General features: G+C 42.8%; 1 protein-coding gene and 1 non-coding gene across 2 annotated transcripts in view; both read right to left on the bottom strand.

Annotated features, from left to right (window-relative positions):
• ubl3a (ubiquitin-like 3a) overlaps positions 1–15,861 on the bottom strand; it is a 33,511-nt gene that overhangs the window by 11,127 nt on the left and 6,523 nt on the right. The window lies entirely within an intron of this gene.
• On the bottom strand, positions 2,198–2,270 carry trnat-agu (transfer RNA threonine (anticodon AGU)). Its single transcript has one exon. It is a non-coding gene; the product is annotated as a tRNA-Thr (tRNA).

Genomic DNA, 15,861 nt, shown 5'->3' on the forward strand with positions numbered 1-15,861 from the left:
TAGGGTTAGCCACTGCTGTCAGAGTGGATTCCTAACTGTATAAATGAATTTAAGAGAGGAGGTGGGTGATTAGTGCGACTGTGGCCCGTCTAAAACAAACCAGCTGGACCCAGCAGCTTTGACTTCGCCCATTAAATCCGAAGAAAATTGGACTGTTAACACAAGAATTTAACAACACACCAGTTTGACGAATACAAATCCCACATGAATTATCAGTCGCTGATTTTATTGTTAATTACTTGTAGGCGCTTTTCTTTCTGGCGCCACATTCCGACTGTTGGATTTAAATGAATATGAACAGCTACAAAATAGGGGACACGCCGTAATGGGCTATTTGTGGCTTGTTTGACAAACTGCTAACAACCTCAAGAAAAAGAGCAGCCTGAGAGACACCCGTCCTATTTTTCTAATTAGTTAAAACTGAATGACAAAAACAGCTTTGCAAGCTCTTGGTGATTTAGCAAATTATACTGCAATTATTAGCTCCCATTAGCATAAAGATTCTGTCAAGGGGCCACTGCCTTCTCTAATTAAAAACACACTGAAAAGGTTGAGTTTAGAGAATCCCTGCAGATGATGGAAGAACAGGCTGAATGCACGATTCAGAGGCAGCAGCGGAAAATACAAATCTTTTGATCTGTCAAACAGCCTCGATCTGAGTTTGACAAATTGAATACAATATTATAAATAGTTTTTTGTTTGTGACTTCCTTCCTGTTTGTGTGCACTCAAACACACACACACACAGACGGAGTGGTTACATAACAATAGCTGACTGATAATAGTGCGATACGAGAAACGAAGCCTAAGGCAAGGATTTGTAATCTCAGAGTCACAGTAAGTGCGTCGAACAGGGTTCGGAGCTGTGCAGTGCTGCAATCAGTTTTTCTAAAACTTATTTTTATTATCTATTTTCCTCCCTCAAAATGGGGTCTGTTCAACATTCATTTTAAACCATGACACATTATGAACTGAAGATAAACAGCAGAGAACACAGGCGACCTATTTTCATCCTGGGAAAGGAGGACGATCTTCAAAATAAAAGCAGATAGGGTTCAACTGAAGTTAAATAGCAACTTCGACAGAACTGGAGAAAGACATATTTCTCATATTTCTTTATGAGAAAATTCATGACTTTTTTTACAAACCTTAAAGCCAATTTGACTTCTCAAGATGAAATCAGGCAAACAGCAAAAACTTTATTTTAGAACCGTGTGGGTGACACTGTAGCTACGCACAGGCACGTTCATCACAGGGATGACACGACAAAGGACACTTCAGGAGTCAAAACAAAGTCAAGTTGTGTTTGTAGGCTTCCAAATTATGGCTTCGATGTGGGAATGTATAACAATAAGCACATAGCATAGACATCATAGTCAACAGACCTTTCCACTGCAGTAAAGTTCTAGAAATTCATCATTTGACCTTGACACAGGTGAAGTTTGTTTTTTATTGACTTCTTTATAGGGCACTTATCTGTAATGGTTTATGTGTCAGGGTTTGTTTTGACCTACTTTACCCACAGCTTGCAATAAATTCCACGAAATAGAGAGACTAGGTGAACGAACCAAAGGTTGTAGACGGATCGTTTTCGTGCCCGCCAAACTTTTTATCCTGACACAAATTGTTGTTTTTTTAGCTGTTGTGCAAAGCTCCAGACGCACAATCTGACTGATCAAGATTTATTCCAACTCTGCTCATGGTCATGCTCTGCTCATTAACTTGCCAACACTTGTGGTAGCCGGGGAGCTAGTAAGTCATCTGTGCTGTTTCTTCCTGTTTTTTATGCCTGTGCACCACATGAAAGTCGTCTCAGACAATGTTCATGTAATTGTTTCACAAAACAAGCACCAAGCACGCTGCCAGGTGCAGACAAATGTTTAATATTCAGCTCCATCTAAAAGCTTCGAGCAGAGAGTTAGTGTCTGAATCTGAAATCCATCTCAGCTTTACAGAGTCGTATTGTGAGTTTCTGTTCAAGTGTACCTTTCTGGCCTGTAACTTCGCAATTCAGAGTTCACTGTCACTGCTTTCATGGCCTTGTTTATGTCCACGGCTGTTTTCAGAGAACAAGCTCTAAAACGCCACAGTGCAACTATTGAAAGATATCACTCACAGGACATGGTACAGAGCAAACAGCTGAAAGATGAGATGATCCTTTATTAGTTACACTGCAAGTGAACATTCCCCCCCAAAATAGGCACTGCTGGGATTTGAACCCAGGATCTCCTGTTTACTAGACAGGCGCTTTACCAACTAAGCCACAGCACCTTCTCTATTATACCGCTCGGTGCTTGATATTGTTGTTAGTGGGCCTGAATATCTGTACACTTTGAAAATAGAATTTCAATTGTTGATTTGTAGGAGACCAAACACACAGCTAAAACATAAGATCAAATAATCCTTCATTAATCGCACCACAAGGATTTGCCACCGCCCCAAATAAGGCACTACTGGGATTTGAACCCAGGATATCCTGTTTACTAGACAAGCCACAGAACCATGGCACCATTAACCAGGTCTGGTGCTGCTACAGTCTCTGCAGTGGATGCTGAACAAGCATATAATATGTCACGATGGTGCTTTACAGCGGAAACATGATGATGAGGCTTTAACATTTTCGCGATAGACTCGCTTTCTGAAGCGACATGTGACCATGTTGCCTGTAATCCAATCCCAGAACCACTTCCTCTCCGGTGCTTCCTTGTTACTGTATAAAGAAGAGAAGCCTGGTCAGTGGAGATAAAACACAGAGCTTCTCCCTGCTGAACCCTGTTATGGACATTAATCATTAAAGAGAGTCCACTGTAAGAGAGATTGTAAGAGCCGACACCGCAGACATTTCTGCACTCTCTGGTGCCGCTCGTTAACTTCCTGTGGCACGGGCGTCTAATGGCCACATTATGGGTCTAATAGCATTTTCAAATTAAGGTTTCGTTTCTTCACGATAGCGGCTGATTATCTGCACACAGTAAAGACACTGTCCACTTAAAGTAGAGAGACCGACCAGTGCTCTTATGCAAAGAGCGATTCAATTATTAGAGAAATCCAATTATTTGACATTGAATGTTTTTGCATATTCTCTTTTTAAAATCTCACAGCATTTTAATTTATTTTCTTCAAAGTACGATAATAGCCCTTTAGGATCTTGTCATTATTTCACTGCTGTAGTTGTAACTTGGATTTTGTAGATCCAGAAAAAATTGTACTCCACCAATTCTCGTTGTAGCTGCTCTTGGTACCATCAGTCAGAGTCTGATCACTCAACATCACACGTCATAACTCTCACCAAGCCCCGGTCCTTTTAGACTGTCATTCATAAGGACCCCTGCTTTGATATGCTGACGTCCTAATCAAAGCCAGAATCCACTCAGCTCCTCTTCCTGCTCCTCTTCCTGCTCCTCTTCCTGCTCCCTCTCCTTCCTGTCACAAGCCCGATCAGCTGTTACGACAGTGTGCCAACGGGCGCTGTACCTGACAGCTCGCTGCTTTCCGCCCTCTCTCTTCATCACTGCCTCCTCCCCCGTTCACATGCAGATAACCCTTTAATCCATCAGCTGCTTCTCCTCTCTCCCGAAAAACTGGTAGAGCTCCCTTTCATGCTGTCATCTCCCCTCCCGGTGTCTTCTCTTAAGACTCGCCTCGCTTAACTCGCGGACACATACGCCCATGGCTCCATTTCTCTCCCCTGACAGAAGGCAGGCAGGGCGCGTTTGATCACACGTTCCTCGTATCGCTACCTCTCTGTGATCAGAGCTGTCAGGAGAGGCAAACCTGGCTTTACCTTGCATGCCAGCCCCCTGCCACTCCCTGTACTCCACGTCTCGCTTCCTCGCATGTCAAAATGTCTGTCGAACACCCCCATGGCCAAGTGAAGGAACGTGCCAAAACTGAAGTCAACTATTGCACATTAACGACGTGCAAACTACACGCTGATGGGATGCAGTGAGTGGAAGCTGAGAGCTCACAGAGAGTTTAATCCAGCATTACTGGGCTACATAATAAAGGAGAAAGGCGTGAAGATGCTACCAAACAATGCAGAGTTAGGTAGAAGAGTGAAGAGGCTCAGATCCGCCAATAGCATTTACCCAAAAAGCACTTGTCAGCTTTGACCTGTTTGGCTGCCCTCATTTTGAGGCTTGCTTCTGTTTTCTACAGCGAAAAACCAGAACAACCGGAAAACCACATTGACTAGTTGCAGTATGCAGCCAAAATAAAGTGTGGCAGCAGTAGAAAGAGGTTAAGATGGGGAATAAGGCAACAAACCGTAGAACTCTATGAGAGAAGAACAGTTCATAGAGATACACTTACTCACTTTCTTGCCAAGAGTTAGATGAGAATGGCGATGTGAGATCCAAATGTTTGCGGTGCTGAACCTGGTAACAGCGTCAGATGAGAATATTGATACCACTCTCGTATCTATTAAGCAGATGGTTAGCTTAGCCTAGCATAAATGTGGGATATAACATGTTCAGGAGCTTTATTGGTACTCGAAATAATGAACAGAGGCAGGCTTGGTGTTTCCTGGTTTTTATCCAATGCTAAGCTAAGTTAATCAGAGCTGGAAGTTCAGTGCACGTATGAAAGATCAACTGTTAACAACTGATAATAAAGACGAATGGTATATAATACAAACTCAGATACTTTTACTATCGACAGTGCACATTAAGCATTTGTGTTACTGTTTCACATGAAGCATTACTGTATAGTTTCCAGTCTTAACATTTGCTCTTTTATTTTGTAGATATATTCCTTATTAACTCTGTTTTACACATGCATGGAAATCAGAGAGAAACAGTTTTCTGTGCAAATGGAAAAAAACAGCTGACTCAAACCCAATCTATGCACATTATGGGATAAATATGACACAGTCTGCACTCCATGTATTATTAGCAGGATCAGCTACAGGCTGGCACAATGAAAAACTTTGGTTAATCTAAACTGCCTGTGGTGCATTAGAAGTGAGATTTAAAAACACACCACACTTACTGCCTCACGGCGGTTGAGGGAACAGTGTGTGTGTGTGTGTGTGTGTGTATTTGGATTTAAAAACTAGCCACAGGTATTAAGCCACACACCACTAACCACCATTTTTTCCAAGACCTCCAAAAACATATAAACACACACACACACACACTGCCAGTTACTGTTAATTAAAGAATGCATTGGCCATGCTCTGCCAACAGTAAAAATTAATTTCCCAAGATTAATTAGTGTCTCTGATTAATGACACAACTTCCCCCCGACATGTTGCTGCCAGAATGGGACGTATCTCTCCAAATTTAATTTCATGGTCATTTGTGTATAGGATGAACTCCTGCTGACAGTCTACATAAGTAGTTGGGACACTTAAAACATTTTTAGAAAGATTAAAACATGGGGCAGGGAGTTGCGCTTTAAGATTAATATGATATTTTCATCCTGACATAGTTTCAGTGTCAGTCCCGGTTTTAGGTTAAACTGCCACTGTCCTTATCTCATTACTGAGAAGAAACCCCCTTAAATCCATTCAGATGTAACGGGACAAGGCAAAGACAAAGCGACACGAGAACACCACAGAACACACCTAAATAAAGTGTAAGTGACCAACGGACAGGGATTAATCAGTTAGAGGAGAGAAAAAGACAACAAAGCTTTGCGGTGTCCTGTATCAAACATCCCCACCAAAGCGCTGATGGTGTACAGACACCATGATAGTGATGACGGGGTCTGATGCTATAGGGAGGACAGAGGAAATGCTGACACTTCTGGAGGCGAGCCCAGGGGACCGGGGGAGGAAATGAGAGCGAGCGGTGAGAGAATCAAAGAGGATTCAAAGTAGGAACACCGAAGGTCAGAGAGACAGGCGGCGACAAGAGGAACTGTGAAGGTGAATGAGGCGATGAAATCCACTTAGTTCCTCCGATTATCCACCGAATATTTGGTGTTTGACATTAACACAATTTTGCACATAAATTAACGCACAAAGATTTGCGTGCACATTCAAAATGCCTGCTGCTGCTGCTGCTGCCGCTGCGGCGGTGGGGCAGCGGCAAGGCAGCTGAGGCTTTGCTTTTGAAGCTGTGGGCCGAGACGTGAAATTGCTCTTGTATGCTTCAATCGATTCTCCTCTCATCCCTCTGTCAGCGTCTAGACTGTCTGTCCCTTTTCTCCCAGTGAAACATGAGGCAGGCGACGAGATAGAGACTGACAAGGTGCTACACGTTGAAATAAAGATGCAACATCATTGGTTGAGCGAAAAAGCCGAAGAGAAACAATGCGACAAAGGTATTGAAGATAATTCAATCACGCTGCTTCTCCAGATACGAACTGTGTGAAAGAAAAATAAATCAATTATTTGAACTCTTCTCTGGCTGTGGGAAGGAGCAGTATAGATGATGCTGCTTCCTTTGCTTATATCGGTATTACTTTCCAAATCAAACTGACAATCGCAGTTTCGCTTTAGGCAGCGATTGGTCCGGTTAGTGGAGAACACAAAGTAAGCTTGTAAGGTTCTCTTCTTTCAAACCTACCTTTCCGTGTGTCCAACTGAGTGCAACACAAAGAATGAAAAAATGTACAGATATAAATTATATTGTAGCTGTGTGCGCAATTGAGATGACACATCATACAGAAGCTGCATTTGAGGACAGATGGCATCAAAGTGGTGTGACTTGAATGCCCCATCTCCAAGGCTCTGACAAATGCGTCCTTCCAGCCCCGAGAAACGAAGGATCCCTCTCAGGCCAACTTTTACCCAGGATTCATTGCGATTCGGTGACAAATCGTTTCTCAAAGAGGTAAATAGGCGCCGGCAGGCAACACTACATCCAGTACTTAAGTATCCGGCTTCAACTCGACCGCATCATTAACGGTTTCACATGTTAAAAAACCAAAGGGCATTAATACTTTCTCATTGTGTCCAACTGCAGCTCTGTTGCTAGGTGACGGCAGTAAGGGCAGGAGGAAGTGGTGAAGCCGGTTCACAGAGATCCTGACCAAACCATCTCATTTTGGTTCAGCCGCAGTCTACGCGGCCCAGACGTCCAACTTCATGGGCCGCGTAGGCCGTGTGCTGTGAAGGAGGAACTCCTGCTCATTGAACAGCACACTGTGGCTGCATGATGTCCTGAGTCACATATCTACCCCTAACCTAATTTACTAGCAAAATGGATAGTTACAGTACATGATTCTGGTGAATGGAGAGAAAATTGACTTAAAACAGAACTTTTTCAGGAAACAAGAAGAAGCACCACACATCTGTGCACCTCCATAGCAGAACAGTTTGTAAATTCAATATTATTTCAAGACAAATATTCAAAAGAAGTTAAAGAAAGTCAAAGTGTTGATCTAACTATATTTTGGGGGTTTCCTTTTCCTTAGTTGTGTTTTTTTTTGGTCCATGTTAAAGTTCTGCTCTGTTACAAAGGCCAAAGTCCGCAAGCGAAGGGAGAAAACTCCTCCTGAACTTCCTGAAACGCCTCATTTGCATCCCTGGCTTTTTATTTCCTTTAAAGAATCAACGTCACCCGGTAACGGGGAATCCACCTACCGACGGCTGAAATTGGTCCAGCAGAGCAAATAGCAAATAGCATTGTTCCCATAGCCACACTGCTGTTAACGGTTGATCAGGAAGCCTCAGGGTAAGAGGGCTGATATTTCCGGCCCACCCTCTAAGCTATTGATAAATCACAAGAGTGGGACCGGTAGCGATTTAAAGTGTAAAAGAGATAACACATATAAATGTAAAGCTATTGTAATATAATTAAAATTATAAAGCCGTAAATCTTTAATTCTGAAAGATTTTGCTTTTTTTTCCTCTGGGAGTATTTCAGTTTTCTGGTCTGCCTCATCGTCTTCATTCTGCCAGTTCACGAAATCTGTAAAAACCAGTAGAAACTCAAAGGCCAACATGCCACATGTCGGCATGCTGCTGGTGTGAGGGGACCACACAGAGGGTTGATGATCCCCGGTGAAGGCTTTGATGAAAGGACCTCCTGTGCTTCTCCTCCTTCGTCCTCCCATTTGCTCTGCAGCAGCTCTGTCCTCCTCACCCCCGCTCACCCCCGGTCCCCCTCTCACTGCTTCCATCCCAGGGTGTCTCACCAATGTGACTTCCTCCCCATGCTTTCCTGACCCCCCGCTGTGTGAAAGCCCTGGAGTCAAATAAAGCGTCTCCATGTTGTTCTCCCCCCCGCACCCGAGAGAACTACCTACTCTGTGGTGACCTCTGTCTCCCCCGTCCTCCCTCCTCTGTCTCTAAACACAGACCACCCCCATCCTCTTTCCTTGGTGGTCTCCCTGGCCGTGTATAGTTGATGCCCTGCAGTCAGGATTAGCTTGATTTATAACCTTTCAGGTTGTCCTTTTCCAGCACAAGCTTTTCCCTGTTTTCATCTACAAGAGGAAACTGAAATTTATGACTTCTTTACAGATTAATTGATGTCAGGCGTTTTTTACATTTACAGCTGGCCCCTGCGACTTTCAAAACAAAGTAGAGTTGAAATGATTATTTGATTAACTTTAATCAACAGAAGCTAAATTTGAATCATTTAAGATATTTGAGAAGCAAAATGCTGCATTACTGGTGAATTATTCAATTTATTCAATTTTATGGGATTTGTGTTTTTGTCACAACATTTTTGTCACAAACCTTTTGATTACATTTTTCATCATTAGTTTAAATTACGAATCCATAATAAAATCATAAAATAATCACCTGCAGCTATAAAACCAATAGTAATTAGCTGACTATTCTCTGTTTGTGCAGGAATTTGCTGTTAAAAGTTTGATGGAGGAAGATGCAGGGAGATAAAAGTAAGTCAACAAACCTGTAATATAATATTTATTATCAATGTTTATTACTGCTGGTTAAAAAAATGTGGCCTCATTTTTGTGGAGGGTAAATAGAAAGATAAATTACAAAGTGTCTGACCATGTGTTGCTGTTTGAGTCCAGAAAACGATTATGTCACAGTGCATGGTTGTCGGGTAAAAAAGATTCTGCTCCTCAGTTTCTAACATGTTGTTATTGTGGATGTTTTCCGATCATAAACGATAAACTGCACAATAAAGCTCATATTGAGGATCCAAAAACAATAGCTACTGTTACAGTTTCTTCTTTCCTCAGATGATATAACGTCTTAATTCACAGAATAAACTGATGATGGAATATAAGAGTAAGCGAGAGAGAGAGAGAGAGAGAGAGAGAGAGAGAGAGAGAGAGAGGAGGAATGGCAGCTAGAGCATTTCTCTTTCTCCTTTAGAAAAGAGCATTGCCCTGCAGTCACAGCTGACATGATACCGTGTGTGAAGGAGAATAACTGTGTGTCTACATGTGTGTGTATGAGAGAGAGAGGGGGCAAGTGAGAGAGAGAGAGAGAGAGAGAGAGAGAGAGAGAGAGAGAGAGAGAGAGAGAGAGAGAGAGAGAGAGAGAGAGAGAGAGAGAGAGAGAGAGAGGCACACAGATAGAGACTGCTGGCAAACTAAAACGTCCTCTGTGCTGGAATTTACCAGATGGCACTTGACAGAAACAACCAGGGGTATTATTACCACACACACATACTCGCACACATGAACGTGCGCACACATTGCGTTTTCTTGGGCCTTTTCGGCAATGAAGCTGCATGCAAAGACAGGAATAGCTGCGGGTTTACATGCAAGTGAAATACTGAACATAACAAACACAATCACGTTCTTAAACCAAATTTGCATCTAGAGTCGCCTGGCAGTTTGCGCCTAGAATATTCACACACATCAGACACAGTTACAATAATACAACTAGCACTGAGTCTTGTTAAGCAACATTGTGCATCCTTCATGATAATTCAACATCCTTTATTGTCACTGTACGTTAAGACTCAGCTCTTACGTTAATTTAAAGGCTTTTTGTGCTCTTGTATAAGAGTTTGTTGTAGCCATAACTACTAATTGGTCCACACGTTACATGACTGCAACACTATGGATTCAGTAATTAGAGCGTGAGACTGGCAAGCCCGCAGAATTCCCTTGTTCTAGCAGTCTGAATGGAGACTAGGCAACGTCATAGATTCACATCAAAGTGAAGGTTCTACATTATCAACCGACACAAACTGCTGGCTCCATCCACTCTACTATGTTTTAGTTTTGAAAATGCATCACTGTTTTTTTACATTAACGCCTGGTGTCCACACTACTCCAGAGTTTGTAAACGCTGCTGGACCCGGTTTTTATTTTGGAAACTGCGGAGCTGTGTTGCAATCTGGATGGATAGAAGAAATTTGGAAATGATGATGCAGTCATCCACATTCACTTCCTGATCGGTTCTTGTCATTCACAACTCCACCTTCCCCGATGAACGCCAATCGTTGCAAAGAATTCCACTTTATTGTCAGCCCAAGATTTTAAAAAACTTTCCCCATTGTGTTTTCTGGTTGGTAGTATTTCTGTAACTAAGCCACTGACTGTTAACATCAGCACAGTGTATGGCTAGGGTTGTGATATGTGTTCTCAGGTGAGTTAGCATAGAGATTAAGAAGTCTGGACGGTGATCACTTTATTTTTAAAACGGTAAAAAAACATATTAGTGTTTGTGTTTGCAGCATGTAAGGCCTGCATCTCAAGCCGTTTTTCTCATTGTTTTGTTGTCTGTTTCTTTCGATTGTCGTCTGCTGGAGATCTGATGCCGCCACTGCTTGTTTGTGTTGTGCGCGACAGGAAAAAGGCAGCCTCACTGTGGAGACAGCGCAGGAAGCCAGTTACACTGTGGGGGGAGGGGGCTGTTGTTTAGGGGGCTGCCAGTTACATGAACATAATTAAGATGTTTGCCAGGATTAAAAAGGTTAAGACCGCTTTGAAAATGAAGCACACTTTGGCTTCACAGATACGACCCTGTTTATTCAACACTGAGACCCTTTAGATTAAACATAAGAAAGGATTACAGTACCCGCTATCTGGCTGCCTTACTGGTTCTTGAGAGCCTTAAATCACACTGTACTATGAACTGTAATTATACTCCGATCAGCTGACTGAGCGAATACGTGCCAAGCTAAATGGAAGTCAGCTAAACTTAGCCAAAATATGCCAGCCTTACTCACGCACAAAGAAGCGAGCTTTCAAACCCACTAGCCTAGATTACTGCTACTGATACAGAGCCAGGGAAAGACTGCTGCTTTTGTTAACTATAGTCAAATGATAAAAAAAAGAAAAGAATTCAATCAAAGGTCAATATCTGATGTCCTCTGCGTAAGTAAGTTCTCCTGCTTCCCCTCAGATAAACCAAAGCTTCCTCATTACATGAAACAGAGGAAAAACAGATGAAAACCCCTAAATCATTCCAGTCCAAGGTCCACTGCTTCATTACTGCTCGCTCATTCTGATGAGAACACACAAATGCGCAAACCCTGCTGGGATCATTAGGGACATTCATAGACAGTGTGATCCGTAGCGTCCAACATGCACTGAAAAATTTGTGCAGGACAGCATGAAGGCCAAATATACCCTCGCCATGCTTGCCCCACACACACACACACACACACACACACACACACACACACACACACACACACACACACACACACACACACACACACACACACACACACACACACACACACACACACACACACACACACACACACACACACACACACACACACACACACACACACACACACACACAATTAGAGAGATACACTTCCCTTATCATCGCAATATATCTTTAACTCCTCGGTGATCTCAGCCTCATAAGAGAAGAGAAGCTGCCAAGAAAAGGCTAATTGGCTTCTTAACCATCCATCTCCTTGTTACGCTTTCCTCTGTTATCCCGACAACCTCTCAACAAAATTTCCCACAAATTTATTTTCCAGCTTGCCGTTACAGTCGAAAAACTCAAATACTATCAAGTACACAATGCATGTTTGATCATCCCGCTCTACATGAGCTTTTACGCTGCTGCGGCATTAGGATCACTATCACGGTCCAACACACAGGAGTTCGTCTTGGTATGTTCACAGAGTCGAACGACAGGAGAAAGATTACCTCAGTCTATAGTGTGCACATAGTGGAAAACCACTAAAAGCCATGATATTGAAGCTGGCTTGAGCTGCCAGCTGAGGATGAAGACTTTAGATATGACACACATGTTTTGAGACGGCAGATTGGTATGTCATCTGATTTCATTACTTTACCAATATTTGAAAGACGGGAAAAAATCAGTCGACAAACCAAAAGAGTAGCTGATTATTTGATTATGTAAACAATAATTAATTGAGCCCCCTCTGATCCACAACCACTACGAGAGAGTAACAACGAGAACACCAACCATGAAAATCTGATATTTTCTCTTTGCCAGCCACAGCAGAGTAAAAGTCTGTGTTAAAGGCCTGAGGGTGAGGCTGGCTGATCCTGCTGGAACATCCGGCTGATGAGGCTTGACCTCTGGAGGACTGCTCTGCGGATCATGTGTGTCGCGTCTGGGACCCTAAGAGTCTCAACACTGACCTTCTAATTCCCTCAGTAAATATTGTCTGTCTGATGAACTGACTGTCTGGGCTGGCACAAGTCGTTCAGATATCTGCACAGACTTAAGCACTGATTTAGAAATGGCAGCCTGTTCCCAAAATGCATCAGGAAGAGGGACTGTCGACTCTTGATGGCTGGCTGCTCTGATGCGCGCACACACGCACACACACTTTCACACACACACTGAGTCTATGCTGGCAAGGCAAGGCTTTAATATAAATGTCCCCTCGGCTGGAAATTGTTTCCAGTGCAGCTGAAAGACTCCTTTTATTGAGCTAGTCAAACAACCCCCCCCACACACACACACACACACACAAACACACACACACACACACTCTGTTTCTACTGAATATTTAGACATACAGAGAAGAGAGTGTGTGTTTTCTTTCACTTGAGTGCTTTTGTTTTATATCTATTTAAATTATATGGAAAGGAAAATTGAAGCCATATTCTGCAGCTTTATGCAAAGTTCCCCTTCCCGTAACATCCTTTGAATGCCAATTATAAGACAAGAGACGATATCAAGATGCCAGAGTTCGTCAGTGCAATTAAAGCCTGGTGAAAAACTGAGACGGATACACTACATGCACTTAGCGAAACGACTGGGAACATTATTAGTTCAGAATTTCCATTAGAAACCTGTTATCTAAAAGGAGCACGTAAACTGGAAGCTGAGCGACTCACTGGTTGCAGTCATGATTTACATGAGTTCACGCTGCTGAATGACAAAGTCTGAGAAGAATATTTGATAACACAAATGGTGATGTCATGCTACACAGCTGCCTCAGTTGACAAGAAAATCAAACAAATGAGAAAAGGCTACTGGCAGATTCCAGAAAGAAAACTTTTCTTAGTATAGTGCAGTAAACTGAGAATTTGATTTGGCTTTTTATCTTAATCCTGACAGTTCAGGTTTCTCTTCCGCTTTTCGGTTCTTTAAATCAGTCAGACCACGGTATCCTTTGATTTATAGGAGGATAGGCTACAGCTTTACTAATAAAACTGTATTTTCCACACCAGCGTCTTAGCTCTGTGTTTAGAAATAATCTCTGTCCAATCGGGAAATTTCCAAGCACTTTTAAAGGCAGCTATATATCTTTGGGCTATATTTATTGATTTTAACATTATTTTAGCCAAGAAATACGTGCAAACCTGAAAATACATATCACACGACAATGCAGGTAGACTGGGCACAGGAAGCAGATTGTCTACTTTTCATTTAGTTAGAGCAGAGGTTTCTTTCCTTGGCCCGATGACGAAGTGGAACTGTTAATGACCGTAAGATTTGGCAATGTTTTGAGTCAAGTCTGATAAGAGCCAATCGGAAAGCGAAGGCGGATGACTGTGACATTTTGTTTCTACAACATTTCCAAAGTCGTCGGTTGTTGGCGCTCAAAACCTCCAGGGAAGTACAGAGGGCAGGAACCGTAGCAACAGTGTTGTGTTTTCAAATTCAATTGTAGTGATATGGGTGTAACTGTGGAGGACACCAGAGTCATGTTTTTCATATCCTTTTTGGGTGTGTTGACTTTGGTGTGACCTGCGAAGAAGTGAACATTCAACACTTACACACAAGCATAGTGTGTTTCAGGAGGAAAATAAAATTGTATTGGAGATAAATCCTTTAGGAAATACATCATTTAAGAGTTAAATGTTTATCACTGACTTTTGGCTGGCAGGTCAGTTTTAACAGAAGGACACAAGGGACTTAATGTATCTGTGCCAAATGCCAGAATAGAATGGCCTTTGTGTGCAGCTCAGTTTGTGCTGGTATCTGAAGCAAAGGTGAGCCGGAGTGGGTGTTACTCCATTTGCAAAGCAGACAGCAAACACGTCACTCTCAACTGGAAGAACAGGTTGTTCTCGAGCCAGTTTCTCTATGGAATACCATGCACACGTAGACAAAATACGAACACACTCACACGTATCTTTGAGAATGGCTGCAGGCGCACAGAGGGAAGTTAGGATTACTTTGTTGTGCTAGCTCCATCTGACAGCCTGCACATTACTCACACTCACACCTACTCATTTATGTCGAGCTCTGACTCTGTAACACTCGGCATCAAAGCTGAACAGTACCCTCCCTGTACGTCTGTCCTGAATACTTCTGTGTCTGCAATGGGCCTTGCGGCTGTGGACATGGGGAACATTATGCCGCCATCGCTGCTCCTACGACTCCAGACACAACCAGTGCCCATTCACTTTCAAGAGAGATCAGCCAGACCAGAAGTTTCCCCTTGAACTGGGACCATGGGAGCCCCGCCAACCCCCCCAACACCCCAACCCCTAAAACAGTGAAGTAGTTCAACACATTCCTCAGCCTGAGCACAGCCATACCTGCCAACAATGACTGCTGAACTGACGGCTGAAAAGAGGGGGAATTTCCAGCAGAATAAGCCCTTATCCCAACATGGTCACACAGACACAGTTAGCTTGCTCCAAGGTGAGTCAACAGTTTGGTTGAGACATCTTCATGACTCCAACAGACAGATTTTAAATGAGGCCTTCAGAGGATTTGGCGCGTGGAAGCCTCCAGAAAACAGGAAAACTAGAATTTTGGGACTTTTTTAATCTTTATTTTAGCTCGAGCTAACTTTAAACCAACCCGCATGCTCGGCCTCTGAGCGTCAGCATAACATGCCCGCTGTAAAATGACTTATTTTTCACCCAACCACATTCTTCACCAACACCACTTTTCTTTGGTTCACACAAAAGCAGAAGAAACCGGGTTTAACTGTATATAAAAACTTTATTGTAGCCTTGCTCTACTATGATTGCAATCCTTGCACAAGCAGAACATATAATGCATGTAAATACTGTGTAGCTTTTACTGGAAGGGTTCTTGGAGAGAGGCTAACACCCTATCTCACTGTGTTAAAGACAGTTATAAAAAAGATCCCTGGATTCGCGCCCTGACCTGGATCTGCAAAAAACTTTAATGAGATCTTTCTTAGGTCATGCTCCGCCCCTCGGCACGATTTTAATGGAAATCTGTTGAGTCGTTTTTGCATAATCTGACAAACGCTGATGAAAAGATAACCTCCTTCGCTGAGATGATAACTGGACATTTATTGGATGTGGAAATGTGATACAAGCTCAACAAACCCCATTATATTGTATGACTCCAATATGAAACGCGCAGATACAGGTCGCACCATGAATATATAACTCAGCTGGAGTGAACATGAAAGATGGAGAAGAGAAAGCATGGCAGTGCTGACAGGTGTGTACAGTTTAATCTGTGCAGCACACAGGATACACAAGCAAAGACACACGCACCAATGACAAACACACAGTCAAACAAAACCAAACAAACAGTTACATAAGCAATCAATGGATGAGAGGCTTTCAATAGGACTTCCGGTTGCTATTGCAGACATAC

Source organism: Pleuronectes platessa, chromosome 15 (genome assembly GCF_947347685.1).
Source record: "Pleuronectes platessa chromosome 15, fPlePla1.1, whole genome shotgun sequence".
Taxonomy (NCBI): domain Eukaryota; kingdom Metazoa; phylum Chordata; class Actinopteri; order Pleuronectiformes; family Pleuronectidae; genus Pleuronectes; species Pleuronectes platessa.